Here is a 27,828-nt window from a genome sequence, read left to right on the forward strand (position 1 = left end):
TCATTCTTTGAATGCATGGAGTTCCTTGTTGCTCATTCTTTGAATGCATGGAGTTCCTTGTTGCTCATTCTTTGAATGCATGGAGTTCCTTGTTGCTCATTCTTTGAATGCATGGAGTTCCTTGTTGCTCATTCTTTGAATGCATGGAGTGCCTTGTTGCTCATTCTTTGAATGCATGGAGTGCCTTGTTGCTCATTCTTTGAATGCACGGAGTGCCTTGTTGCTCATTCTTTGAATGCACGGAGTGCCTTGTTGCTCATTCTTTGAATGCATGGAGTGCCTTGTTGCTCATTCTTTGAATGCACGGAGTGCCTTGTTGCTCATTCTTTGAATGCATGGAGTGCCTTGTTGCTCATTCTTTGAATGCATGGAGTGCCTTGTTGCTCATTCTTTGAATGCATGGAGTGCCTTGTTGCTCATTCTTTGAATGCACGGAGTGCCTTGTTGCTCATTCTTTGAATGCATGGAGTGCCTTGTTGCTCATTCTTCGAATGCATGGAGTGCCTTGTTGCTCATTCTTTGAATGCATGGAGTGCCTTGTTGCTCATTCTTTGAATGCATGGAGTTCCTTGTTGCTCATTCTTTGAATGCATGGAGTTCCTTGTTGCTCATTCTTTGAATGCATGGAGTTCCTTGTTGCTCATTCTTTGAATGCATGGAGTTCCTTGTTGCTCATTCTTTGAATGCATGGAGTTCCTTGTTGCTCATTCTTTGAATGCATGGAGTTCCTTGTTGCTCATTCTTTGAATGCATGGAGTTCCTTGTTGCTCATTCTTTGAATGCATGGAGTTCCTTGTTGCTCATTCTTTGAATGCATGGAGTTCCTTGTTGCTCATTCTTTGAATGCATGGAGTTCCTTGTTGCTCATTCTTTGAATGCATGGAGTTCCTTGTTGCTCATTCTTTGAATGCATGGAGTTCCTTGTTGCTCATTCTTTGAATGCATGGAGTTCCTTGTTGCTCATTCTTTGAATGCATGGAGTTCCTTGTTGCTCATTCTTTGAATGCATGGAGTTCCTTGTTGCTCATTCTTTGAATGCATGGAGTTCCTTGTTGCTCATTCTTTGAATGCATGGAGTTCCTTGTTGCTCATTCTTTGAATGCATGGAGTTCCTTGTTGCTCATTCTTTGAATGCATGGAGTTCCTTGTTGCTCATTCTTTGAATGCATGGAGTTCCTTGTTGCTCATTCTTTGAATGCATGGAGTTCCTTGTTGCTCATTCTTTGAATGCATGGAGTTCCTTGTTGCTCATTCTTTGAATGCATGGAGTTCCTTGTTGCTCATTCTTTGAATGCATGGAGTTCCTTGTTGCTCATTCTTTGAATGCATGGAGTTCCTTGTTGCTCATTCTTTGAATGCATGGAGTTCCTTGTTGCTCATTCTTTGAATGCATGGAGTTCCTTGTTGCTCATTCTTTGAATGCATGGAGTTCCTTGTTGCTCATTCTTTGAATGCATGGAGTTCCTTGTTGCTCATTCTTTGAATGCATGGAGTTCCTTGTTGCTCATTCTTTGAATGCATGGAGTTCCTTGTTGCTCATTCTTTGAATGCATGGAGTTCCTTGTTGCTCATTCTTTGAATGCATGGAGTTCCTTGTTGCTCATTCTTTGAATGCATGGAGTTCCTTGTTGCTCATTCTTTGAATGCATGGAGTTCCTTGTTGCTCATTCTTTGAATGCATGGAGTTCCTTGTTGCTCATTCTTTGAATGCATGGAGTTCCTTGTTGCTCATTCTTTGAATGCATGGAGTTCCTTGTTGCTCATTCTTTGAATGCATGGAGTTCCTTGTTGCTCATTCTTTGAATGCATGGAGTTCCTTGTTGCTCATTCTTTGAATGCATGGAGTTCCTTGTTGCTCATTCTTTGAATGCATGGAGTTCCTTGTTGCTCATTCTTTGAATGCATGGAGTTCCTTGTTGCTCATTCTTTGAATGCATGGAGTTCCTTGTTGCTCATTCTTTGAATGCATGGAGTTCCTTGTTGCTCATTCTTTGAATGCATGGAGTTCCTTGTTGCTCATTCTTTGAATGCATGGAGTTCCTTGTTGCTCATTCTTTGAATGCATGGAGTTCCTTGTTGCTCATTCTTTGAATGCATGGAGTTCCTTGTTGCTCATTCTTTGAATGCATGGAGTTCCTTGTTGCTCATTCTTTGAATGCATGGAGTTCCTTGTTGCTCATTCTTTGAATGCATGGAGTTCCTTGTTGCTCATTCTTTGAATGCATGGAGTTCCTTGTTGCTCATTCTTTGAATGCATGGAGTTCCTTGTTGCTCATTCTTTGAATGCATGGAGTTCCTTGTTGCTCATTCTTTGAATGCATGGAGTTCCTTGTTGCTCATTCTTTGAATGCATGGAGTTCCTTGTTGCTCATTCTTTGAATGCATGGAGTTCCTTGTTGCTCATTCTTTGAATGCATGGAGTTCCTTGTTGCTTCTTCTTTGAATGCATGGAGTTCCTTGTTGCTCATTCTTTGAATGCATGGAGTTCCTTGTTGCTCATTCTTTGAATGCATGGAGTTCCTTGTTGCTCATTCTTTGAATGCATGGAGTTCCTTGTTGCTCATTCTTTGAATGCATGGAGTTCCTTGTTGCTCATTCTTTGAATGCATGGAGTTCCTTGTTGCTCATTCTTTGAATGCATGGAGTTCCTTGTTGCTCATTCTTTGAATGCATGGAGTTCCTTGTTGCTCATTCTTTGAATGCATGGAGTTCCTTGTTGCTCATTCTTTGAATGCATGGAGTTCCTTGTTGCTCATTCTTTGAATGCATGGAGTTCCTTGTTGCTCATTCTTTGAATGCATGGAGTTCCTTGTTGCTCATTCTTTGAATGCATGGAGTTCCTTGTTGCTCATTCTTTGAATGCATGGAGTTCCTTGTTGCTCATTCTTTGAATGCATGGAGTTCCTTGTTGCTCATTCTTTGAATGCATGGAGTTCCTTGTTGCTCATTCTTTGAATGCATGGAGTTCCTTGTTGCTCATTCTTTGAATGCATGGAGTTCCTTGTTGCTCATTCTTTGAATGCATGGAGTTCCTTGTTGCTCATTCTTTGAATGCATGGAGTTCCTTGTTGCTCATTCTTTGAATGCATGGAGTTCCTTGTTGCTCATTCTTTGAATGCATGGAGTTCCTTGTTGCTCATTCTTTGAATGCATGGAGTTCCTTGTTGCTCATTCTTTGAATGCATGGAGTTCCTTGTTGCTCATTCTTTGAATGCATGGAGTTCCTTGTTGCTCATTCTTTGAATGCATGGAGTTCCTTGTTGCTCATTCTTTGAATGCATGGAGTTCCTTGTTGCTCATTCTTTGAATGCATGGAGTTCCTTGTTGCTCATTCTTTGAATGCATGGAGTTCCTTGTTGCTCATTCTTTGAATGCATGGAGTTCCTTGTTGCTCATTCTTTGAATGCATGGAGTTCCTTGTTGCTCATTCTTTGAATGCATGGAGTTCCTTGTTGCTCATTCTTTGAATGCATGGAGTTCCTTGTTGCTCTTCTTTGAATGCATGGAGTTCCTTGTTGCTCATTCTTTGAATGCATGGAGTTCCTTGTTGCTCATTCTTTGAATGCATGGAGTTCCTTGTTGCTCATTCTTTGAATGCATGGAGTTCCTTGTTGCTCATTCTTTGAATGCATGGAGTTCCTTGTTGCTCATTCTTTGAATGCATGGAGTTCCTTGTTGCTTCATTCTTTGAATGCATGGAGTTCCTTGTTGCTCATTCTTTGAATGCATGGAGTTCCTTGTTGCTCATTCTTTGAATGCATGGAGTTCCTTGTTGCTCATTCTTTGAATGCATGGAGTTCCTTGTTGCTCATTCTTTGAATGCATGGAGTTCCTTGTTGCTTATTCTTTGAATGCATGGAGTTCCTTGTTGCTCATTCTTTGAATGCATGGAGTTCCTTGTTGCTCATTCTTTGAATGCATGGAGTTCCTTGTTGCTCATTCTTTGAATGCATGGAGTTCCTTGTTGCTTATTCTTTGAATGCATGGAGTTCCTTGTTGCTCATTCTTTGAATGCATGGAGTTCCTTGTTGCTCATTCTTTGAATGCATGGAGTTCCTTGTTGCTCATTCTTTGAATGCATGGAGTTCCTTGTTGCTCATTCTTTGAATGCATGGAGTTCCTTGTTGCTCATTCTTTGAATGCATGGAGTTCCTTGTTGCTCATTCTTTGAATGCATGGAGTTCCTTGTTGCTCATTCTTTGAATGCATGGAGTTCCTTGTTGCTCATTCTTTGAATGCATGGAGTTCCTTGTTGCTCATTCTTTGAATGCATGGAGTTCCTTGTTGCTCATTCTTTGAATGCATGGAGTTCCTTGTTGCTCATTCTTTGAATGCATGGAGTTCCTTGTTGCTCATTCTTTGAATGCATGGAGTTCCTTGTTGCTCATTCTTTGAATGCATGGAGTTCCTTGTTGCTCATTCTTTGAATGCATGGAGTTCCTTGTTGCTCATTCTTTGAATGCATGGAGTTCCTTGTTGCTCATTCTTTGAATGCATGGAGTTCCTTGTTGCTCATTCTTTGAATGCATGGAGTTCCTTGTTGCTCATTCTTTGAATGCATGGAGTTCCTTGTTGCTCATTCTTTGAATGCATGGAGTTCCTTGTTGCTCATTCTTTGAATGCATGGAGTTCCTTGTTGCTCATTCTTTGAATGCATGGAGTTCCTTGTTGCTCATTCTTTGAATGCATGGAGTTCCTTGTTGCTCATTCTTTGAATGCATGGAGTTCCTTGTTGCTCATTCTTTGAATGCATGGAGTTCCTTGTTGCTCATTCTTTGAATGCATGGAGTTCCTTGTTGCTCATTCTTTGAATGCATGGAGTTCCTTGTTGCTCATTCTTTGAATGCATGGAGTTCCTTGTTGCTCATTCTTTGAATGCATGGAGTTCCTTGTTGCTCATTCTTTGAATGCATGGAGTTCCTTGTTGCTCATTCTTTGAATGCATGGAGTTCCTTGTTGCTCATTCTTTGAATGCATGGAGTTCCTTGTTGCTCATTCTTTGAATGCATGGAGTTCCTTGTTGCTCATTCTTTGAATGCATGGAGTTCCTTGTTGCTCATTCTTTGAATGCATGGAGTTCCTTGTTGCTCATTCTTTGAATGCATGGAGTTCCTTGTTGCTCATTCTTTGAATGCATGGAGTTCCTTGTTGCTCATTCTTTGAATGCATGGAGTTCCTTGTTGCTCATTCTTTGAATGCATGGAGTTCCTTGTTGCTCATTCTTTGAATGCATGGAGTTCCTTGTTGCTCATTCTTTGAATGCATGGAGTTCCTTGTTGCTCATTCTTTGAATGCATGGAGTTCCTTGTTGCTCATTCTTTGAATGCATGGAGTTCCTTGTTGCTCATTCTTTGAATGCATGGAGTTCCTTGTTGCTCATTCTTTGAATGCATGGAGTTCCTTGTTGCTCATTCTTTGAATGCATGGAGTTCCTTGTTGCTCATTCTTTGAATGCATGGAGTTCCTTGTTGCTCATTCTTTGAATGCATGGAGTTCCTTGTTGCTCATTCTTTGAATGCATGGAGTTCCTTGTTGCTCATTCTTTGAATGCATGGAGTTCCTTGTTGCTCATTCTTTGAATGCATGGAGTTCCTTGTTGCTCATTCTTTGAATGCATGGAGTTCCTTGTTGCTCATTCTTTGAATGCATGGAGTTCCTTGTTGCTCATTCTTTGAATGCATGGAGTTCCTTGTTGCTCATTCTTTGAATGCATGGAGTTCCTTGTTGCTCATTCTTTGAATGCATGGAGTTCCTTGTTGCTCATTCTTTGAATGCATGGAGTTCCTTGTTGCTCATTCTTTGAATGCATGGAGTTCCTTGTTGCTCATTCTTTGAATGCATGGAGTTCCTTGTTGCTCATTCTTTGAATGCATGGAGTTCCTTGTTGCTCATTCTTTGAATGCATGGAGTTCCTTGTTGCTCATTCTTTGAATGCATGGAGTTCCTTGTTGCTCATTCTTTGAATGCATGGAGTTCCTTGTTGCTCATTCTTTGAATGCATGGAGTTCCTTGTTGCTCATTCTTTGAATGCATGGAGTTCCTTGTTGCTCATTCTTTGAATGCATGGAGTTCCTTGTTGCTCATTCTTTGAATGCATGGAGTTCCTTGTTGCTCATTCTTTGAATGCATGGAGTTCCTTGTTGCTCATTCTTTGAATGCATGGAGTTCCTTGTTGCTCATTCTTTGAATGCATGGAGTTCCTTGTTGCTCATTCTTTGAATGCATGGAGTTCCTTGTTGCTCATTCTTTGAATGCATGGAGTTCCTTGTTGCTCATTCTTTGAATGCATGGAGTTCCTTGTTGCTCATTCTTTGAATGCATGGAGTTCCTTGTTGCTCATTCTTTGAATGCATGGAGTTCCTTGTTGCTCATTCTTTGAATGCATGGAGTTCCTTGTTGCTCATTCTTTGAATGCATGGAGTTCCTTGTTGCTCATTCTTTGAATGCATGGAGTTCCTTGTTGCTCATTCTTTGAATGCATGGAGTTCCTTGTTGCTCATTCTTTGAATGCATGGAGTTCCTTGTTGCTCATTCTTTGAATGCATGGAGTTCCTTGTTGCTCATTCTTTGAATGCATGGAGTTCCTTGTTGCTCATTCTTTGAATGCATGGAGTTCCTTGTTGCTCATTCTTTGAATGCATGGAGTTCCTTGTTGCTCATTCTTTGAATGCATGGAGTTCCTTGTTGCTCATTCTTTGAATGCATGGAGTTCCTTGTTGCTCATTCTTTGAATGCATGGAGTTCCTTGTTGCTCATTCTTTGAATGCATGGAGTTCCTTGTTGCTCATTCTTTGAATGCATGGAGTTCCTTGTTGCTCATTCTTTGAATGCATGGAGTTCCTTGTTGCTTCTTTGAATGCATGGAGTTCCTTGTTGCTTCTTTGAATGCATGGAGTTCCTTGTTGCTCATTCTTTGAATGCATGGAGTTCCTTGTTGCTCTTCTTTGAATGCATGGAGTTCCTTGTTGCTCATTCTTTGAATGCATGGAGTTCCTTGTTGCTCTTCTTTGAATGCATGGAGTTCCTTGTTGCTCATTCTTTGAATGCATGGAGTTCCTTGTTGCTCATTCTTTGAATGCATGGAGTTCCTTGTTGCTCATTCTTTGAATGCATGGAGTTCCTTGTTGCTCATTCTTTGAATGCATGGAGTTCCTTGTTGCTCATTCTTTGAATGCATGGAGTTCCTTGTTGCTCATTCTTTGAATGCATGGAGTTCCTTGTTGCTCATTCTTTGAATGCATGGAGTTCCTTGTTGCTCATTCTTTGAATGCATGGAGTTCCTTGTTGCTCATTCTTTGAATGCATGGAGTTCCTTGTTGCTCATTCTTTGAATGCATGGAGTTCCTTGTTGCTCATTCTTTGAATGCATGGAGTTCCTTGTTGCTCATTCTTTGAATGCATGGAGTTCCTTGTTGCTCATTCTTTGAATGCATGGAGTTCCTTGTTGCTCATTCTTTGAATGCATGGAGTTCCTTGTTGCTCATTCTTTGAATGCATGGAGTTCCTTGTTGCTCATTCTTTGAATGCATGGAGTTCCTTGTTGCTCATTCTTTGAATGCATGGAGTTCCTTGTTGCTCATTCTTTGAATGCATGGAGTTCCTTGTTGCTCATTCTTTGAATGCATGGAGTTCCTTGTTGCTCATTCTTTGAATGCATGGAGTTCCTTGTTGCTCATTCTTTGAATGCATGGAGTTCCTTGTTGCTCATTCTTTGAATGCATGGAGTTCCTTGTTGCTCATTCTTTGAATGCATGGAGTTCCTTGTTGCTCATTCTTTGAATGCATGGAGTTCCTTGTTGCTCATTCTTTGAATGCATGGAGTTCCTTGTTGCTCATTCTTTGAATGCATGGAGTTCCTTGTTGCTCATTCTTTGAATGCATGGAGTTCCTTGTTGCTCTTCTTTGAATGCATGGAGTTCCTTGTTGCTTCTTCTTTGAATGCATGGAGTTCCTTGTTGCTCATTCTTTGAATGCATGGAGTTCCTTGTTGCTCATTCTTTGAATGCATGGAGTTCCTTGTTGCTCATTCTTTGAATGCATGGAGTTCCTTGTTGCTCATTCTTTGAATGCATGGAGTTCCTTGTTGCTCATTCTTTGAATGCATGGAGTTCCTTGTTGCTCATTCTTTGAATGCATGGAGTTCCTTGTTGCTCATTCTTTGAATGCATGGAGTTCCTTGTTGCTCATTCTTTGAATGCATGGAGTTCCTTGTTGCTCATTCTTTGAATGCATGGAGTTCCTTGTTGCTCATTCTTTGAATGCATGGAGTTCCTTGTTGCTCATTCTTTGAATGCATGGAGTTCCTTGTTGCTCATTCTTTGAATGCATGGAGTTCCTTGTTGCTCATTCTTTGAATGCATGGAGTTCCTTGTTGCTCATTCTTTGAATGCATGGAGTTCCTTGTTGCTCATTCTTTGAATGCATGGAGTTCCTTGTTGCTCATTCTTTGAATGCATGGAGTTCCTTGTTGCTCATTCTTTGAATGCATGGAGTTCCTTGTTGCTCATTCTTTGAATGCATGGAGTTCCTTGTTGCTCATTCTTTGAATGCATGGAGTTCCTTGTTGCTCATTCTTTGAATGCATGGAGTTCCTTGTTGCTCATTCTTTGAATGCATGGAGTTCCTTGTTGCTCATTCTTTGAATGCATGGAGTTCCTTGTTGCTCATTCTTTGAATGCATGGAGTTCCTTGTTGCTCATTCTTTGAATGCATGGAGTTCCTTGTTGCTCATTCTTTGAATGCATGGAGTTCCTTGTTGCTCATTCTTTGAATGCATGGAGTTCCTTGTTGCTCATTCTTTGAATGCATGGAGTTCCTTGTTGCTCATTCTTTGAATGCATGGAGTTCCTTGTTGCTCATTCTTTGAATGCATGGAGTTCCTTGTTGCTCATTCTTTGAATGCATGGAGTTCCTTGTTGCTCATTCTTTGAATGCATGGAGTTCCTTGTTGCTCATTCTTTGAATGCATGGAGTTCCTTGTTGCTCATTCTTTGAATGCATGGAGTTCCTTGTTGCTCATTCTTTGAATGCATGGAGTTCCTTGTTGCTCATTCTTTGAATGCATGGAGTTCCTTGTTGCTCATTCTTTGAATGCATGGAGTTCCTTGTTGCTCATTCTTTGAATGCATGGAGTTCCTTGTTGCTCATTCTTTGAATGCATGGAGTTCCTTGTTGCTCATTCTTTGAATGCATGGAGTTCCTTGTTGCTCATTCTTTGAATGCATGGAGTTCCTTGTTGCTCATTCTTTGAATGCATGGAGTTCCTTGTTGCTCATTCTTTGAATGCATGGAGTTCCTTGTTGCTCATTCTTTGAATGCATGGAGTTCCTTGTTGCTCATTCTTTGAATGCATGGAGTTCCTTGTTGCTCTTCTTTGAATGCATGGAGTTCCTTGTTGCTCATTCTTTGAATGCATGGAGTTCCTTGTTGCTCATTCTTTGAATGCATGGAGTTCCTTGTTGCTCATTCTTTGAATGCATGGAGTTCCTTGTTGCTCATTCTTTGAATGCATGGAGTTCCTTGTTGCTCATTCTTTGAATGCATGGAGTTCCTTGTTGCTCATTCTTTGAATGCATGGAGTTCCTTGTTGCTTCTTCTTTGAATGCATGGAGTTCCTTGTTGCTCATTCTTTGAATGCATGGAGTTCCTTGTTGCTCATTCTTTGAATGCATGGAGTTCCTTGTTGCTCATTCTTTGAATGCATGGAGTTCCTTGTTGCTCATTCTTTGAATGCATGGAGTTCCTTGTTGCTCATTCTTTGAATGCATGGAGTTCCTTGTTGCTCATTCTTTGAATGCATGGAGTTCCTTGTTGCTCATTCTTTGAATGCATGGAGTTCCTTGTTGCTCATTCTTTGAATGCATGGAGTTCCTTGTTGCTCATTCTTTGAATGCATGGAGTTCCTTGTTGCTCATTCTTTGAATGCATGGAGTTCCTTGTTGCTCATTCTTTGAATGCATGGAGTTCCTTGTTGCTCATTCTTTGAATGCATGGAGTTCCTTGTTGCTCATTCTTTGAATGCATGGAGTTCCTTGTTGCTCATTCTTTGAATGCATGGAGTTCCTTGTTGCTCATTCTTTGAATGCATGGAGTTCCTTGTTGCTCTTCTTTGAATGCATGGAGTTCCTTGTTGCTTCTTCTTTGAATGCATGGAGTTCCTTGTTGCTCATTCTTTGAATGCATGGAGTTCCTTGTTGCTCATTCTTTGAATGCATGGAGTTCCTTGTTGCTCATTCTTTGAATGCATGGAGTTCCTTGTTGCTCATTCTTTGAATGCATGGAGTTCCTTGTTGCTCATTCTTTGAATGCATGGAGTTCCTTGTTGCTCTTCTTTGAATGCATGGAGTTCCTTGTTGCTCATTCTTTGAATGCATGGAGTTCCTTGTTGCTCATTCTTTGAATGCATGGAGTTCCTTGTTGCTCATTCTTTGAATGCATGGAGTTCCTTGTTGCTCATTCTTTGAATGCATGGAGTTCCTTGTTGCTCATTCTTTGAATGCATGGAGTTCCTTGTTGCTCATTCTTTGAATGCATGGAGTTCCTTGTTGCTCATTCTTTGAATGCATGGAGTTCCTTGTTGCTCATTCTTTGAATGCATGGAGTTCCTTGTTGCTTATTCTTTGAATGCATGGAGTTCCTTGTTGCTCATTCTTTGAATGCATGGAGTTCCTTTTGCTCTTCTTTGAATGCATGGAGTTCCTTGTTGCTCTTCTTTGAATGCATGGAGTTCCTTGTTGCTCATTCTTTGAATGCATGGAGTTCCTTGTTGCTCATTCTTTGAATGCATGGAGTTCCTTGTTGCTCATTCTTTGAATGCATGGAGTTCCTTGTTGCTCATTCTTTGAATGCATGGAGTTCCTTGTTGCTCATTCTTTGAATGCATGGAGTTCCTTGTTGCTCATTCTTTGAATGCATGGAGTTCCTTGTTGCTCATTCTTTGAATGCATGGAGTTCCTTGTTGCTCATTCTTTGAATGCATGGAGTTCCTTGTTGCTCATTCTTTGAATGCATGGAGTTCCTTGTTGCTCATTCTTTGAATGCATGGAGTTCCTTGTTGCTCATTCTTTGAATGCATGGAGTTCCTTGTTGCTCATTCTTTGAATGCATGGAGTTCCTTGTTGCTCATTCTTTGAATGCATGGAGTTCCTTGTTGCTCATTCTTTGAATGCATGGAGTTCCTTGTTGCTCATTCTTTGAATGCATGGAGTTCCTTGTTGCTCATTCTTTGAATGCATGGAGTTCCTTGTTGCTCATTCTTTGAATGCATGGAGTTCCTTGTTGCTCATTCTTTGAATGCATGGAGTTCCTTGTTGCTTCTTCTTTGAATGCATGGAGTTCCTTGTTGCTTCTTCTTTGAATGCATGGAGTTCCTTGTTGCTTCTTCTTTGAATGCATGGAGTTCCTTGTTGCTTCTTCTTTGAATGCATGGAGTTCCTTGTTGCTCATTCTTTGAATGCATGGAGTTCTTGTTGCTCATTCTTTGAATGCATGGAGTTCCTTGTTGCTTCTTCTTTGAATGCATGGAGTTCCTTGTTGCTTCTTCTTTGAATGCATGGAGTTCCTTGTTGCTTCTTCTTTGAATGCATGGAGTTCCTTGTTGCTTCTTCTTTGAATGCATGGAGTTCCTTGTTGCTCATTCTTTGAATGCATGGAGTTCCTTGTTGCTTATTCTTTGAATGCATGGAGTTCCTTGTTGCTCATTCTTTGAATGCATGGAGTTCCTTGTTGCTCATTCTTTGAATGCATGGAGTTCCTTGTTGCTCATTCTTTGAATGCATGGAGTTCCTTGTTGCTCATTCTTTGAATGCATGGAGTTCCTTGTTGCTTATTCTTTGAATGCATGGAGTTCCTTGTTGCTTATTCTTTGAATGCATGGAGTTCCTTGTTGCTTATTCTTTGAATGCATGGAGTTCCTTGTTGCTTATTCTTTGAATGCATGGAGTTCCTTGTTGGTTATTCTTTGAATGCATGGAGTTCCTTGTTGGTTATTCTTTGAATGCATGGAGTTCCTTGTTGCTCATTCTTTGAATGCATGGAGTTCCTTGTTGCTCATTCTTTGAATGCATGGAGTTCCTTGTTGCTCATTCTTTGAATGCATGGAGTTCCTTGTTGCTCATTCTTTGAATGCATGGAGTTCCTTGTTGCTCATTCTTTGAATGCATGGAGTTCCTTGTTGCTCATTCTTTGAATGCATGGAGTTCCTTGTTGCTCATTCTTTGAATGCATGGAGTTCCTTGTTGCTCATTCTTTGAATGCATGGAGTTCCTTGTTGCTCATTCTTTGAATGCATGGAGTTCCTTGTTGCTCATTCTTTGAATGCATGGAGTTCCTTGTTGCTCATTCTTTGAATGCATGGAGTTCCTTGTTGCTCATTCTTTGAATGCATGGAGTTCCTTGTTGCTCATTCTTTGAATGCATGGAGTTCCTTGTTGCTCATTCTTTGAATGCATGGAGTTCCTTTGCTCTTCTTTGAATGCATGGAGTTCCTTTGCTCATTCTTTGAATGCATGGAGTTCCTTGTTGCTCATTCTTTGAATGCATGGAGTTCCTTGTTGCTCATTCTTTGAATGCATGGAGTTCCTTGTTGCTCATTCTTTGAATGCATGGAGTTCCTTGTTGCTCATTCTTTGAATGCATGGAGTTCCTTGTTGCTCATTCTTTGAATGCATGGAGTTCCTTGTTGCTCATTCTTTGAATGCATGGAGTTCCTTGTTGCTCATTCTTTGAATGCATGGAGTTCCTTGTTGCTCATTCTTTGAATGCATGGAGTTCCTTGTTGCTCATTCTTTGAATGCATGGAGTTCCTTGTTGCTCATTCTTTGAATGCATGGAGTTCCTTGTTGCTCATTCTTTGAATGCATGGAGTTCCTTGTTGCTCATTCTTTGAATGCATGGAGTTCCTTGTTGCTCATTCTTTGAATGCATGGAGTTCCTTGTTGCTCATTCTTTGAATGCATGGAGTTCCTTGTTGCTCATTCTTTGAATGCATGGAGTTCCTTGTTGCTCATTCTTTGAATGCATGGAGTTCCTTGTTGCTCATTCTTTGAATGCATGGAGTTCCTTGTTGCTCATTCTTTGAATGCATGGAGTTCCTTGTTGCTCATTCTTTGAATGCATGGAGTTCCTTGTTGCTCATTCTTTGAATGCATGGAGTTCCTTGTTGCTCATTCTTTGAATGCATGGAGTTCCTTGTTGCTCATTCTTTGAATGCATGGAGTTCCTTGTTGCTCATTCTTTGAATGCATGGAGTTCCTTGTTGCTCATTCTTTGAATGCATGGAGTTCCTTGTTGCTCATTCTTTGAATGCATGGAGTTCCTTGTTGCTCATTCTTTGAATGCATGGAGTTCCTTGTTGCTCATTCTTTGAATGCATGGAGTTCCTTGTTGCTCATTCTTTGAATGCATGGAGTTCCTTGTTGCTTCTTCTTTGAATGCATGGAGTTCCTTGTTGGTTCTTCTTTGAATGCATGGAGTTCCTTTGGTTCTTCTTTGAATGCATGGAGTTCCTTGTTGGTTCTTCTTTGAATGCATGGAGTTCCTTGTTGGTTCTTCTTTGAATGCATGGAGTTCCTTGTTGGTTCTTCTTTGAATGCATGGAGTTCCTTGTTGCTTCTTCTTTGAATGCATGGAGTTCCTTGTTGCTTCTTCTTTGAATGCATGGAGTTCCTTGTTGCTTCTTCTTTGAATGCATGGAGTTCCTTGTTGCTTCTTCTTTGAATGCATGGAGTTCCTTGTTGGTTCTTCTTTGAATGCATGGAGTTCCTTGTTGTCTTCTTTGAATGCATGGAGTTCCTTGTTGCTTATTCTTTGAATGCATGGAGTTCCTTGTTGCTTATTCTTTGAATGCATGGAGTTCCTTGTTGCTTATTCTTTGAATGCATGGAGTTCCTTGTTGCTTATTCTTTGAATGCATGGAGTTCCTTGTTGCTTATTCTTTGAATGCATGGAGTTCCTTGTTGCTTATTCTTTGAATGCATGGAGTTCCTTGTTGCTTATTCTTTGAATGCATGGAGTTCCTTGTTGCTTATTCTTTGAATGCATGGAGTTCCTTGTTGCTTATTCTTTGAATGCATGGAGTTCCTTGTTGCTCATTCTTTGAATGCATGGAGTTCCTTGTTGCTCATTCTTTGAATGCATGGAGTTCCTTGTTGCTCATTCTTTGAATGCATGGAGTTCCTTGTTGCTCATTCTTTGAATGCATGGAGTTCCTTGTTGCTCATTCTTTGAATGCATGGAGTTCCTTGTTGCTCATTCTTTGAATGCATGGAGTTCCTTGTTGCTCATTCTTTGAATGCATGGAGTTCCTTGTTGCTCATTCTTTGAATGCATGGAGTTCTTGTTGCTCATTCTTTGAATGCATGGAGTTCCTTGTTGCTCATTCTTTGAATGCATGGAGTTCCTTGTTGCTCATTCTTTGAATGCATGGAGTTCCTTGTTGCTCATTCTTTGAATGCATGGAGTTCCTTGTTGCTCATTCTTTGAATGCATGGAGTTCCTTGTTGCTCATTCTTTGAATGCATGGAGTTCCTTGTTGCTCATTCTTTGAATGCATGGAGTTCCTTGTTGCTCATTCTTTGAATGCATGGAGTTCCTTGTTGCTCATTCTTTGAATGCATGGAGTTCCTTGTTGCTCATTCTTTGAATGCATGGAGTTCCTTGTTGCTTATTCTTTGAATGCATGGAGTTCCTTGTTGCTCATTCTTTGAATGCATGGAGTTCCTTGTTGCTTATTCTTTGAATGCATGGAGTTCCTTGTTGCTTATTCTTTGAATGCATGGAGTTCCTTGTTGCTTATTCTTTGAATGCATGGAGTTCCTTGTTGCTCATTCTTTGAATGCATGGAGTTCCTTGTTGCTCATTCTTTGAATGCATGGAGTTCCTTGTTGCTCATTCTTTGAATGCATGGAGTTCCTTGTTGCTCATTCTTTGAATGCATGGAGTTCCTTGTTGCTCATTCTTTGAATGCATGGAGTTCCTTGTTGCTCATTCTTTGAATGCATGGAGTTCCTTGTTGCTCATTCTTTGAATGCATGGAGTTCCTTGTTGCTCATTCTTTGAATGCATGGAGTTCCTTGTTGCTCATTCTTTGAATGCATGGAGTTCCTTGTTGCTTATTCTTTGAATGCATGGAGTTCCTTGTTGCTCATTCTTTGAATGCATGGAGTTCCTTGTTGCTCATTCTTTGAATGCATGGAGTTCCTTGTTGCTCATTCTTTGAATGCATGGAGTTCCTTGTTGCTCATTCTTTGAATGCATGGAGTTCCTTGTTGCTCATTCTTTGAATGCATGGAGTTCCTTGTTGCTCATTCTTTGAATGCATGGAGTTCCTTGTTGCTCATTCTTTGAATGCATGGAGTTCCTTGTTGCTCATTCTTTGAATGCATGGAGTTCCTTGTTGCTCATTCTTTGAATGCATGGAGTTCCTTGTTGCTCATTCTTTGAATGCATGGAGTTCCTTGTTGCTCATTCTTTGAATGCATGGAGTTCCTTGTTGCTCATTCTTTGAATGCATGGAGTTCTTGTTGCTCATTCTTTGAATGCATGGAGTTCCTTGTTGCTCATTCTTTGAATGCATGGAGTTCCTTGTTGCTCTTCTTTGAATGCATGGAGTTCCTTGTTGCTCATTCTTTGAATGCATGGAGTTCCTTGTTGCTCATTCTTTGAATGCATGGAGTTCTTGTTGCTCATTCTTTGAATGCATGGAGTTCCTTGTTGCTTTCTTCTTTGAATGCATGGAGTTCCTTGTTGCTTTCTTTGAATGCATGGAGTTCCTTGTTGCTTCTTCTTTGAATGCATGGAGTTCCTTGTTGCTCATTCTTTGAATGCATGGAGTTCCTTGTTGCTCATTCTTTGAATGCATGGAGTTCCTTGTTGCTCATTCTTTGAATGCATGGAGTTCCTTGTTGCTCATTCTTTGAATGCATGGAGTTCTTGTTGCTTATTCTTTGAATGCATGGAGTTCCTTGTTGCTCATTCTTTGAATGCATGGAGTTCTTGTTGCTCATTCTTTGAATGCATGGAGTTCCTTGTTGCTTATTCTTTGAATGCATGGAGTTCCTTGTTGCTTATTCTTTGAATGCATGGAGTTCCTTGTTGCTTATTCTTTGAATGCATGGAGTTCCTTGTTGCTTATTCTTTGAATGCATGGAGTTCCTTGTTGCTCATTCTTTGAATGCATGGAGTTCCTTGTTGCTCATTCTTTGAATGCATGGAGTTCCTTGTTGCTCATTCTTTGAATGCATGGAGTTCCTTGTTGCTCATTCTTTGAATGCATGGAGTTCCTTGTTGCTCATTCTTTGAATGCATGGAGTTCCTTGTTGCTCATTCTTTGAATGCATGGAGTTCCTTGTTGCTCATTCTTTGAATGCATGGAGTTCCTTGTTGCTCATTCTTTGAATGCATGGAGTTCCTTGTTGCTCATTCTTTGAATGCATGGAGTTCCTTGTTGCTCATTCTTTGAATGCATGGAGTTCCTTGTTGCTCATTCTTTGAATGCATGGAGTTCCTTGTTGCTCATTCTTTGAATGCATGGAGTTCCTTGTTGCTCATTCTTTGAATGCATGGAGTTCCTTGTTGCTCATTCTTTGAATGCATGGAGTTCCTTGTTGCTCATTCTTTGAATGCATGGAGTTCCTTGTTGCTCATTCTTTGAATGCATGGAGTTCCTTGTTGCTCATTCTTTGAATGCATGGAGTTCCTTGTTGCTTATTCTTTGAATGCATGGAGTTCCTTGTTGCTCATTCTTTGAATGCATGGAGTTCCTTGTTGCTCATTCTTTGAATGCATGGAGTTCCTTGTTGCTCATTCTTTGAATGCATGGAGTTCCTTGTTGCTCATTCTTTGAATGCATGGAGTTCCTTGTTGCTCATTCTTTGAATGCATGGAGTTCCTTGTTGCTTATTCTTTGAATGCATGGAGTTCCTTGTTGCTTATTCTTTGAATGCATGGAGTTCCTTGTTGCTCATTCTTTGAATGCATGGAGTTCCTTGTTGCTCATTCTTTGAATGCATGGAGTTCCTTGTTGCTCATTCTTTGAATGCATGGAGTTCCTTGTTGCTCATTCTTTGAATGCATGGAGTTCCTTGTTGCTCATTCTTTGAATGCATGGAGTTCCTTGTTGCTCATTCTTTGAATGCATGGAGTTCCTTGTTGCTCATTCTTTGAATGCATGGAGTTCCTTGTTGCTCATTCTTTGAATGCATGGAGTTCCTTGTTGCTCATTCTTTGAATGCATGGAGTTCCTTGTTGCTCATTCTTTGAATGCATGGAGTTCCTTGTTGCTCATTCTTTGAATGCATGGAGTTCCTTGTTGCTCATTCTTTGAATGCATGGAGTTCCTTGTTGCTCATTCTTTGAATGCATGGAGTTCCTTGTTGCTCATTCTTTGAATGCATGGAGTTCCTTGTTGCTCATTCTTTGAATGCATGGAGTTCCTTGTTGCTCATTCTTTGAATGCATGGAGTTCTTGTTGCTCATTCTTTGAATGCATGGAGTTCCTTGTTGCTCATTCTTTGAATGCATGGAGTTCCTTGTTGCTCATTCTTTGAATGCATGGAGTTCCTTGTTGCTCATTCTTTGAATGCATGGAGTTCTTGTTGCTCATTCTTTGAATGCATGGAGTTCTTGTTGCTCATTCTTTGAATGCATGGAGTTGCTTGTTGCTCATTCTTTGAATGCATGGAGTTCTTGTTGCTCATTCTTTGAATGCATGGAGTTCCTTGTTGCTCATTCTTTGAATGCATGGAGTTCCTTGTTGCTCATTCTTTGAATGCATGGAGTTCCTTGTTGCTCATTCTTTGAATGCATGGAGTTCCTTGTTGCTTATTCTTTGAATGCATGGAGTTCCTTGTTGCTCATTCTTTGAATGCATGGAGTTCCTTGTTGCTCATTCTTTGAATGCATGGAGTTCCTTGTTGCTCATTCTTTGAATGCATGGAGTTCCTTGTTGCTCATTCTTTGAATGCATGGAGTTCCTTGTTGCTCATTCTTTGAATGCATGGAGTTCCTTGTTGCTCATTCTTTGAATGCATGGAGTTCCTTGTTGCTCATTCTTTGAATGCATGGAGTTCCTTGTTGCTCATTCTTTGAATGCATGGAGTTCCTTGTTGCTCATTCTTTGAATGCATGGAGTTCCTTGTTGCTCATTCTTTGAATGCATGGAGTTCCTTGTTGCTCATTCTTTGAATGCATGGAGTTCCTTGTTGCTCATTCTTTGAATGCATGGAGTTCCTTGTTGCTCATTCTTTGAATGCATGGAGTTCCTTGTTGCTCATTCTTTGAATGCATGGAGTTCCTTGTTGCTCATTCTTTGAATGCATGGAGTTCCTTGTTGCTCATTCTTTGAATGCATGGAGTTCCTTGTTGCTCATTCTTTGAATGCATGGAGTTCCTTGTTGCTCATTCTTTGAATGCATGGAGTTCCTTGTTGCTCATTCTTTGAATGCATGGAGTTCCTTGTTGCTCATTCTTTGAATGCATGGAGTTCCTTGTTGCTCATTCTTTGAATGCATGGAGTTCCTTGTTGCTCATTCTTTGAATGCATGGAGTTCCTTGTTGCTCATTCTTTGAATGCATGGAGTTCCTTGTTGCTCATTCTTTGAATGCATGGAGTTCCTTGTTGCTCATTCTTTGAATGCATGGAGTTCTTGTTGCTCATTCTTTGAATGCATGGAGTTCCTTGTTGCTCATTCTTTGAATGCATGGAGTTCCTTGTTGCTCATTCTTTGAATGCATGGAGTTCCTTGTTGCTCATTCTTTGAATGCATGGAGTTCCTTGTTGCTCATTCTTTGAATGCATGGAGTTCCTTGTTGCTCATTCTTTGAATGCATGGAGTTCCTTGTTGCTCATTCTTTGAATGCATGGAGTTCCTTGTTGCTCATTCTTTGAATGCATGGAGTTCCTTGTTGCTTCATTCTTTGAATGCATGGAGTTCCTTGTTGCTCATTCTTTGAATGCATGGAGTTCCTTGTTGGTTCTTCTTTGAATGCATGGAGTTCCTTGTTGGTTCTTCTTTGAATGCATGGAGTTCCTTGTTGGTTATTCTTTGAATGCATGGAGTTCCTTGTTGCTCATTCTTTGAATGCATGGAGTTCCTTGTTGCTCATTCTTTGAATGCATGGAGTTCCTTGTTGCTCATTCTTTGAATGCATGGAGTTCCTTGTTGCTCATTCTTTGAATGCATGGAGTTCCTTGTTGCTCATTCTTTGAATGCATGGAGTTCCTTGTTGCTCATTCTTTGAATGCATGGAGTTCCTTGTTGCTCATTCTTTGAATGCATGGAGTTCCTTGTTGCTCATTCTTTGAATGCATGGAGTTCCTTGTTGCTTATTCTTTGAATGCATGGAGTTCCTTGTTGCTTATTCTTTGAATGCATGGAGTGCCTTGTTGCTTATTCTTTGAATGCATGGAGTGCCTTGTTGCTTATTCTTTGAATGCATGGAGTGCCTTGTTGCTTATTCTTTGAATGCATGGAGTTCCTTGTTGCTTATTCTTTGAATGCATGGAGTTCCTTGTTGCTTATTCTTTGAATGCATGGAGTTCCTTGTTGCTTATTCTTTGAATGCATGGAGTTCCTTGTTGCTCATTCTTTGAATGCATGGAGTTCCTTGTTGCTCATTCTTTGAATGCATGGAGTTCCTTGTTGCTCATTCTTTGAATGCATGGAGTTCCTTGTTGCTTATTCTTTGAATGCATGGAGTTCCTTGTTGCTCATTCTTTGAATGCATGGAGTTCCTTGTTGCTCATTCTTTGAATGCATGGAGTTCCTTGTTGCTCATTCTTTGAATGCATGGAGTTCCTTGTTGCTCATTCTTTGAATGCATGGAGTTCCTTGTTGCTCATTCTTTGAATGCATGGAGTTCCTTGTTGCTCATTCTTTGAATGCATGGAGTTCCTTGTTGCTCATTCTTTGAATGCATGGAGTTGCTTGTTGCTCATTCTTTGAATGCATGGAGTTCCTTGTTGCTCATTCTTTGAATGCATGGAGTTCCTTGTTGCTCATTCTTTGAATGCATGGAGTTCCTTGTTGCTCATTCTTTGAATGCATGGAGTTGCTTGTTGCTCATTCTTTGAATGCATGGAGTTGCTTGTTGCTCATTCTTTGAATGCATGGAGTTCCTTGTTGCTCATTCTTTGAATGCATGGAGTTCCTTGTTGCTCATTCTTTGAATGCATGGAGTTGCTTGTTGCTCATTCTTTAATGCATGGAGTTGCTTGTTGCTCATTCTTTGAATGCATGGAGTTCCTTGTTGCTCATTCTTTGAATGCATGGAGTTCCTTGTTGCTCATTCTTCGAATGCATGGAGTTCCTTGTTGCTCATTCTTCGAATGCATGGAGTTCCTTGTTGCTCATTCTTTGAATGCATGGAGTTGCTTGTTGCTCATTCTTTGAATGCATGTGAGTTCCTTGTTGGTTCATTCTTTGAATGCATGGAGTTCCTTGTTGGTCATTCTTTGAATGCATGGAGTTCCTTGTTGCTCATTCTTTGAATGCATGGAGTTCCTTGTTGCTCATTCTTTGAATGCATGGAGTTCCTTGTTGCTCATTCTTTGAATGCATGGAGTTCCTTGTTGCTCATTCTTTGAATGCATGGAGTTCTTGTTGCTTATTCTTTGAATGCATGGAGTTCCTTGTTGCTCATTCTTTGAATGCATGGAGTTCTTTGTTGCTCATTCTTTGAATGCATGGAGTTCCTTGTTGCTCATTCTTTGAATGCATGGAGTTCCTTGTTGCTCATTCTTTGAATGCATGGAGTTCCTTGTTGCTCATTCTTTGAATGCATGGAGTTCCTTGTTGCTCATTCTTTGAATGCATGGAGTTCCTTGTTGCTTATTCTTTGAATGCATGGAGTTCCTTGTTGCTCATTCTTTGAATGCATGGAGTTCCTTGTTGCTCATTCTTTGAATGCATGGAGTTCCTTGTTGCTCATTCTTTGAATGCATGGAGTTCCTTGTTGCTCATTCTTTGAATGCATGGAGTTCCTTGTTGCTCATTCTTTGAATGCATGGAGTTCCTTGTTGCTCATTCTTTGAATGCATGGAGTTCCTTGTTGCTCATTCTTTGAATGCATGGAGTTCCTTGTTGCTCATTCTTTGAATGCATGGAGTTCCTTGTTGCTCATTCTTTGAATGCATGGAGTTCCTTGTTGCTCATTCTTTGAATGCATGGAGTTCCTTGTTGCTCATTCTTTGAATGCATGGAGTTCCTTGTTGCTCATTCTTTGAATGCATGGAGTTCCTTGTTGCTCATTCTTTGAATGCATGGAGTTCCTTGTTGCTCATTCTTTGAATGCATGGAGTTCCTTGTTGCTCATTCTTTGAATGCATGGAGTTCCTTGTTGCTCATTCTTTGAATGCATGGAGTTCCTTGTTGCTCATTCTTTGAATGCATGGAGTTCCTTGTTGCTCATTCTTGAATGCATGGAGTTCCTTGTTGGTTATTCTTTGAATGCATGGAGTTCCCTGTTGCTCATTCTTTGAATGCATGGAGTTCCCTGTTGCTCATTCTTTGAATGCATGGAGTTCCCTTGTTGCTCATTCTTTGAATGCATGGAGTTCCCTGTTGTTCATTCTTTGAATGCATGGAGTTCCTTGTTGGTTCTTCTTTGAATGCATGGAGTTCCTTGTTGGTTCTTCTTTGAATGCATGGAGTTCCTTGTTGGTTCTTCTTTGAATGCATGGAGTTCCTTGTTGGTTCTTCTTTGAATGCATGGAGTTCCTTGTTGGTTCTTCTTTGAATGCATGGAGTTCCTTGTTGGTTCTTCTTTGAATGCATGGAGTTCCTTGATGGTTCTTCTTTGAATGCATGGAGTTCCTTGTTGCTTATTCTTTGAATGCATGGAGTTCCTTGTTGCTTATTCTTTGAATGCATGGAGTTCCTTGTTGCTTATTCTTTGAATGCATGGAGTTCCTTGTTGCTTATTCTTTGAATGCATGGAGTGCCTTGTTGCTTATTCTTTGAATGCATGGAGTGCCTTGTTGCTTATTCTTTGAATGCATGGAGTGCCTTGTTGCTTATTCTTTGAATGCATGGAGTGCCTTGTTGCTTATTCTTTGAATGCATGGAGTGCCTTGTTGCTTATTCTTTGAATGCATGGAGTGCCTTGTTGCTTATTCTTTGAATGCATGGAGTGCCTTGTTGCTTATTCTTTGAATGCATGGAGTGCCTTGTTGCTTATTCTTTGAATGCATGGAGTGCCTTGTTGCTTATTCTTTGAATGCATGGAGTTCCTTGTTGCTTATTCTTTGAATGCATGGAGTTCCTTGTTGCTTATTCTTTGAATGCATGGAGTTCCTTGTTGCTCATTCTTTGAATGCATGGAGGTTTCTTGTTGCTCATTCTTTGAATGCATGGAGTTTCTTGTTGCTCATTCTTTGAATGCACGGAGTTCTTGTTGCTCATTCTTTGAATGCACGGAGTTGCTTGTTGCTCATTCTTTGAATGCACGGAGTTGCTTGTTGCTCATTCTTTGAATGCACGGAGTTGCTTGTTGCTCATTCTTTGAATGCACGGAGTTGCTTGTTGCTCATTCTTTGAATGCACGGAGTTGCTTGTTGCTCATTCTTTGAATGCACGGAGTTGCTTGTTGCTCATTCTTTGAATGCACGGAGTTGCTTGTTGCTCATTCTTTGAATGCACGGAGTTGCTTGTTGCTCATTCTTTGAATGCACGGAGTTGCTTGTTGCTCATTCTTTGAATGCACGGAGTTGCTTGTTGCTCATTCTTTGAATGCACGGAGTTGCTTGTTGCTCATTCTTTGAATGCACGGAGTTGCTTGTTGCTCATTCTTTGAATGCACGGAGTTGCCTTGTTGCTCATTCTTTGAATGCACGGAGTTGCCTTGTTGCTCATTCTTCGAATGCACGGAGTTGCCTTGTTGCTCATTCTTCGAATGCATGGAGTTGCCTTGTTGCTCATTCTTCGAATGCATGGAGTTGCCTTGTTGCTCATTCTTCGAATGCACGGAGTTGCCTTGTTGCTCATTCTTCGAATGCACGGAGTTGCCTTGTTGCTCATTCTTCGAATGCACGGAGTGCCTTGTTGCTCATTCTTCGAATGCACGGAGTTCCTTGTTGCTCATTCTTTGAATGCACGGAGTTCCTTGTTGCTCATTCTTTGAATGCACGGAGTTCCTTGTTGCTCATTCTTTGAATGCACGGAGTTCCTTGTTGCTCATTCTTTGAATGCACGGAGTTCCTTGTTGCTCATTCTTTGAATGCATGGAGTTCCTTGTTGCTCATTCTTTGAATGCATGGAGTTCCTTGTTGCTCATTCTTTGAATGCATGGAGTTCCTTGTTGCTCATTCTTTGAATGCATGGAGTTCCTTGTTGCTCATTCTTCGAATGCATGGAGTTCCTTGTTGCTCATTCTTTGAATGCATGGAGTTCCTTGTTGCTCATTCTTCGAATGCATGGAGTTCCTTGTTGCTCATTCTTTGAATGCATGGAGTTCCTTGTTGCTCATTCTTTGAATGCATGGAGTTCCTTGTTGCTTATTCTTTGAATGCATGGAGTTCCTTGTTGCTTATTCTTTGAATGCATGGAGTTCTTTGTTGCTCATTCTTTGAATGCATGGAGTTCCTTGTTGCTCATTCTTTGAATGCATGGAGTTCCTTGTTGCTTCTTCTTTGAATGCATGGAGTTCCTTGTTGCTCTTCTTTGAATGCATGGAGTTCCTTGTTGCTCATTCTTTGAATGCATGGAGTTCCTTGTTGCTCATTCTTTGAATGCATGGAGTTCCTTGTTGCTCATTCTTTGAATGCATGGAGTTCCTTGTTGCTCATTCTTTGAATGCATGGAGTTCCTTGTTGCTCATTCTTTGAATGCATGGAGTTCCTTGTTGCTCATTCTTTGAATGCATGGAGTTCCTTGTTGCTCATTCTTTGAATGCATGGAGTTCCTTGTTGCTCATTCTTTGAATGCATGGAGTTCCTTGTTGCTCATTCTTTGAATGCATGGAGTTCCTTGTTGCTCATTCTTTGAATGCATGGAGTTCTTGTTGCTCATTCTTTGAATGCATGGAGTTGCCTTGTTGCTCATTCTTTGAATGCATGGAGTTCCTTGTTGCTCATTCTTTGAATGCATGGAGTTCCTTGTTGCTCATTCTTTGAATGCATGGAGTTCCTTGTTGCTCATTCTTTGAATGCATGGAGTTCCTTGTTGCTCATTCTTTGAATGCATGGAGTTCCTTGTTGCTCATTCTTTGAATGCATGGAGTTCCTTGTTGCTCATTCTTTGAATGCATGGAGTTCCTTGTTGCTCATTCTTTGAATGCATGGAGTTCCTTGTTGCTCATTCTTTGAATGCATGGAGTTCCTTGTTGCTCATTCTTTGAATGCATGGAGTTCCTTGTTGCTCATTCTTTGAATGCATGGAGTTCCTTGTTGCTCATTCTTTGAATGCATGGAGTTCCTTGTTGCTCATTCTTTGAATGCATGGAGTTCCTTGTTGCTTCTTTGAATGCATGGAGTTCCTTGTTGCTTATTCTTTGAATGCATGGAGTTCCTTGTTGCTTATTCTTTGAATGCATGGAGTTCCTTGTTGCTCATTCTTTGAATGCATGGAGTTCCTTGTTGCTCATTCTTTGAATGCATGGAGTTCCTTGTTGCTCATTCTTTGAATGCATGGAGTTCCTTGTTGCTCATTCTTTGAATGCATGGAGTTCCTTGTTGCTCATTCTTTGAATGCATGGAGTTCCTTGTTGCTCATTCTTTGAATGCATGGAGTTCCTTGTTGCTCATTCTTTGAATGCATGGAGTTCCTTGTTGCTCATTCTTTGAATGCATGGAGTTCCTTGTTGCTCATTCTTTGAATGCATGGAGTTCCTTGTTGCTCATTCTTTGAATGCATGGAGTTCCTTGTTGCTCATTCTTTGAATGCATGGAGTTCCTTGTTGCTCATTCTTTGAATGCATGGAGTTCCTTGTTGCTCATTCTTTGAATGCATGGAGTTCCTTGTTGCTCATTCTTTGAATGCATGGAGTTCCTTGTTGCTCATTCTTTGAATGCATGGAGTTCCTTGTTGCTCATTCTTTGAATGCATGGAGTTCCTTGTTGCTCATTCTTTGAATGCATGGAGTTCCTTGTTGCTCATTCTTTGAATGCATGGAGTTCCTTGTTGCTCATTCTTTGAATGCATGGAGTTCCTTGTTGCTCATTCTTTGAATGCATGGAGTTCCTTGTTGCTCATTCTTTGAATGCATGGAGTTCCTTGTTGCTCATTCTTTGAATGCATGGAGTTCCTTGTTGCTCATTCTTTGAATGCATGGAGTTCCTTGTTGCTCATTCTTTGAATGCATGGAGTTCCTTGTTGCTCATTCTTTGAATGCATGGAGTTCCTTGTTGCTCATTCTTTGAATGCATGGAGTTCCTTGTTGCTCATTCTTTGAATGCATGGAGTTGCCTTGTTGCTCATTCTTTGAATGCATGGAGTTCCTTGTTGCTCATTCTTTGAATGCATGGAGTTGCCTTGTTGCTCATTCTTTGAATGCATGGAGTTGCTTGTTGCTCATTCTTTGAATGCATGGAGTTGCTTGTTGCTCATTCTTCGAATGCATGGAGTTGCTTGTTGCTCATTCTTCGAATGCATGGAGTTGCTTGTTGCTCATTCTTCGAATGCATGGAGTTGCTTGTTGCTCATTCTTCGAATGCATGGAGTTGCTTGTTGCTCATTCTTCGAATGCATGGAGTTGCTTGTTGCTCATTCTTCGAATGCATGGAGTTCCTTGTTGCTCATTCTTTGAATGCATGGAGTTCCTTGTTGCTCATTCTTTGAATGCATGGAGTTCTTGTTGCTCATTCTTTGAATGCATGGAGTTCCTTGTTGCTCATTCTTTGAATGCATGGAGTTCCTTGTTGCTCATTCTTTGAATGCATGGAGTTCCTTGTTGCTCATTCTTTGAATGCATGGAGTTCCTTGTTGCTCATTCTTTGAATGCATGGAGTTCCTTGTTGCTCATTCTTTGAATGCATGGAGTTCCTTGTTGCTCATTCTTTGAATGCATGGAGTTCCTTGTTGCTCATTCTTTGAATGCATGGAGTTCCTTTTGCTCATTCTTTGAATGCATGGAGTTCCTTGTTGCTCATTCTTTGAATGCATGGAGTTCCTTGTTGCTCATTCTTTGAATGCATGGAGTTCCTTGTTGCTCATTCTTTGAATGCATGGAGTTCCTTGTTGCTCATTCTTTGAATGCATGGAGTTCCTTGTTGCTCATTCTTTGAATGCATGGAGTTCCTTGTTGCTCATTCTTTGAATGCATGGAGTTCCTTGTTGCTCATTCTTTGAATGCATGGAGTTCCTTGTTGCTCATTCTTTGAATGCATGGAGTTCCTTGTTGCTCATTCTTTGAATGCATGGAGTTCCTTGTTGCTCATTCTTTGAATGCATGGAGTTCCTTGTTGCTCATTCTTTGAATGCATGGAGTTCCTTGTTGCTCATTCTTTGAATGCATGGAGTTCCTTGTTGCTCATTCTTTGAATGCATGGAGTTCCTTGTTGCTCATTCTTTGAATGCATGGAGTTCCTTGTTGCTCTTCTTTGAATGCATGGAGTTCCTTGTTGCTCATTCTTTGAATGCATGGAGTTCCTTGTTGCTCATTCTTTGAATGCATGGAGTTCCTTGTTGCTCATTCTTTGAATGCATGGAGTTGCTTGTTGCTCATTCTTCGAATGCATGGAGTTGCTTGTTGCTCATTCTTCGAATGCATGGAGTTGCTTGTTGCTCATTCTTCGAATGCATGGAGTTGCTTGTTGCTCATTCTTCGAATGCATGGAGTTCTTGTTGCTCATTCTTCGAATGCATGGAGTTCCTTGTTGCTCATTCTTCGAATGCATGGAGTTCCTTGTTGCTCATTCTTCGAATGCATGGAGTTCCTTGTTGCTCATTCTTTGAATGCATGGAGTTCCTTGTTGCTCATTCTTTGAATGCATGGAGTTCCTTGTTGCTCATTCTTTGAATGCATGGAGTTCCTTGTTGCTCATTCTTTGAATGCATGGAGTTCCTTGTTGCTCATTCTTTGAATGCATGGAGTTCCTTGTTGCTCATTCTTTGAATGCATGGAGTTCCTTGTTGCTCATTCTTTGAATGCATGGAGTTCCTTGTTGCTCATTCTTTGAATGCATGGAGTTCCTTGTTGGTTCTTCTTTGAATGCATGGAGTTCCTTGTTGCTTATTCTTTGAATGCATGGAGTTCCTTGTTGCTCATTCTTTGAATGCATGGAGTTCCTTGTTGCTCATTCTTTGAATGCATGGAGTTCCTTGTTGCTCATTCTTTGAATGCATGGAGTTCCTTGTTGCTCATTCTTTGAATGCATGGAGTTCCTTGTTGCTTATTCTTTGAATGCATGGAGTTCCTTGTTGCTCATTCTTTGAATGCATGGAGTTCCTTGTTGCTCATTCTTTGAATGCATGGAGTTCCTTTTGCTCATTCTTTGAATGCATGGAGTTCCTTGTTGCTCATTCTTTGAATGCATGGAGTTCCTTGTTGCTTATTCTTTGAATGCATGGAGTTCCTTGTTGCTTATTCTTTGAATGCATGGAGTTCCTTGTTGCTCATTCTTTGAATGCATGGAGTTCCTTGTTGCTCATTCTTTGAATGCATGGAGTTCCTTGTTGCTTATTCTTTGAATGCATGGAGTTCCTTGTTGCTCATTCTTTGAATGCATGGAGTTCCTTGTTGCTCATTCTTTGAATGCATGGAGTTCCTTGTTGCTCATTCTTTGAATGCATGGAGTTCCTTGTTGCTCATTCTTTGAATGCATGGAGTTCCTTGTTGCTCATTCTTTGAATGCATGGAGTTCCTTGTTGCTCATTCTTTGAATGCATGGAGTTC

Source organism: Palaemon carinicauda, chromosome 18, assembly GCF_036898095.1.
Source record: "Palaemon carinicauda isolate YSFRI2023 chromosome 18, ASM3689809v2, whole genome shotgun sequence".
NCBI classification, from domain to species: domain Eukaryota; kingdom Metazoa; phylum Arthropoda; class Malacostraca; order Decapoda; family Palaemonidae; genus Palaemon; species Palaemon carinicauda.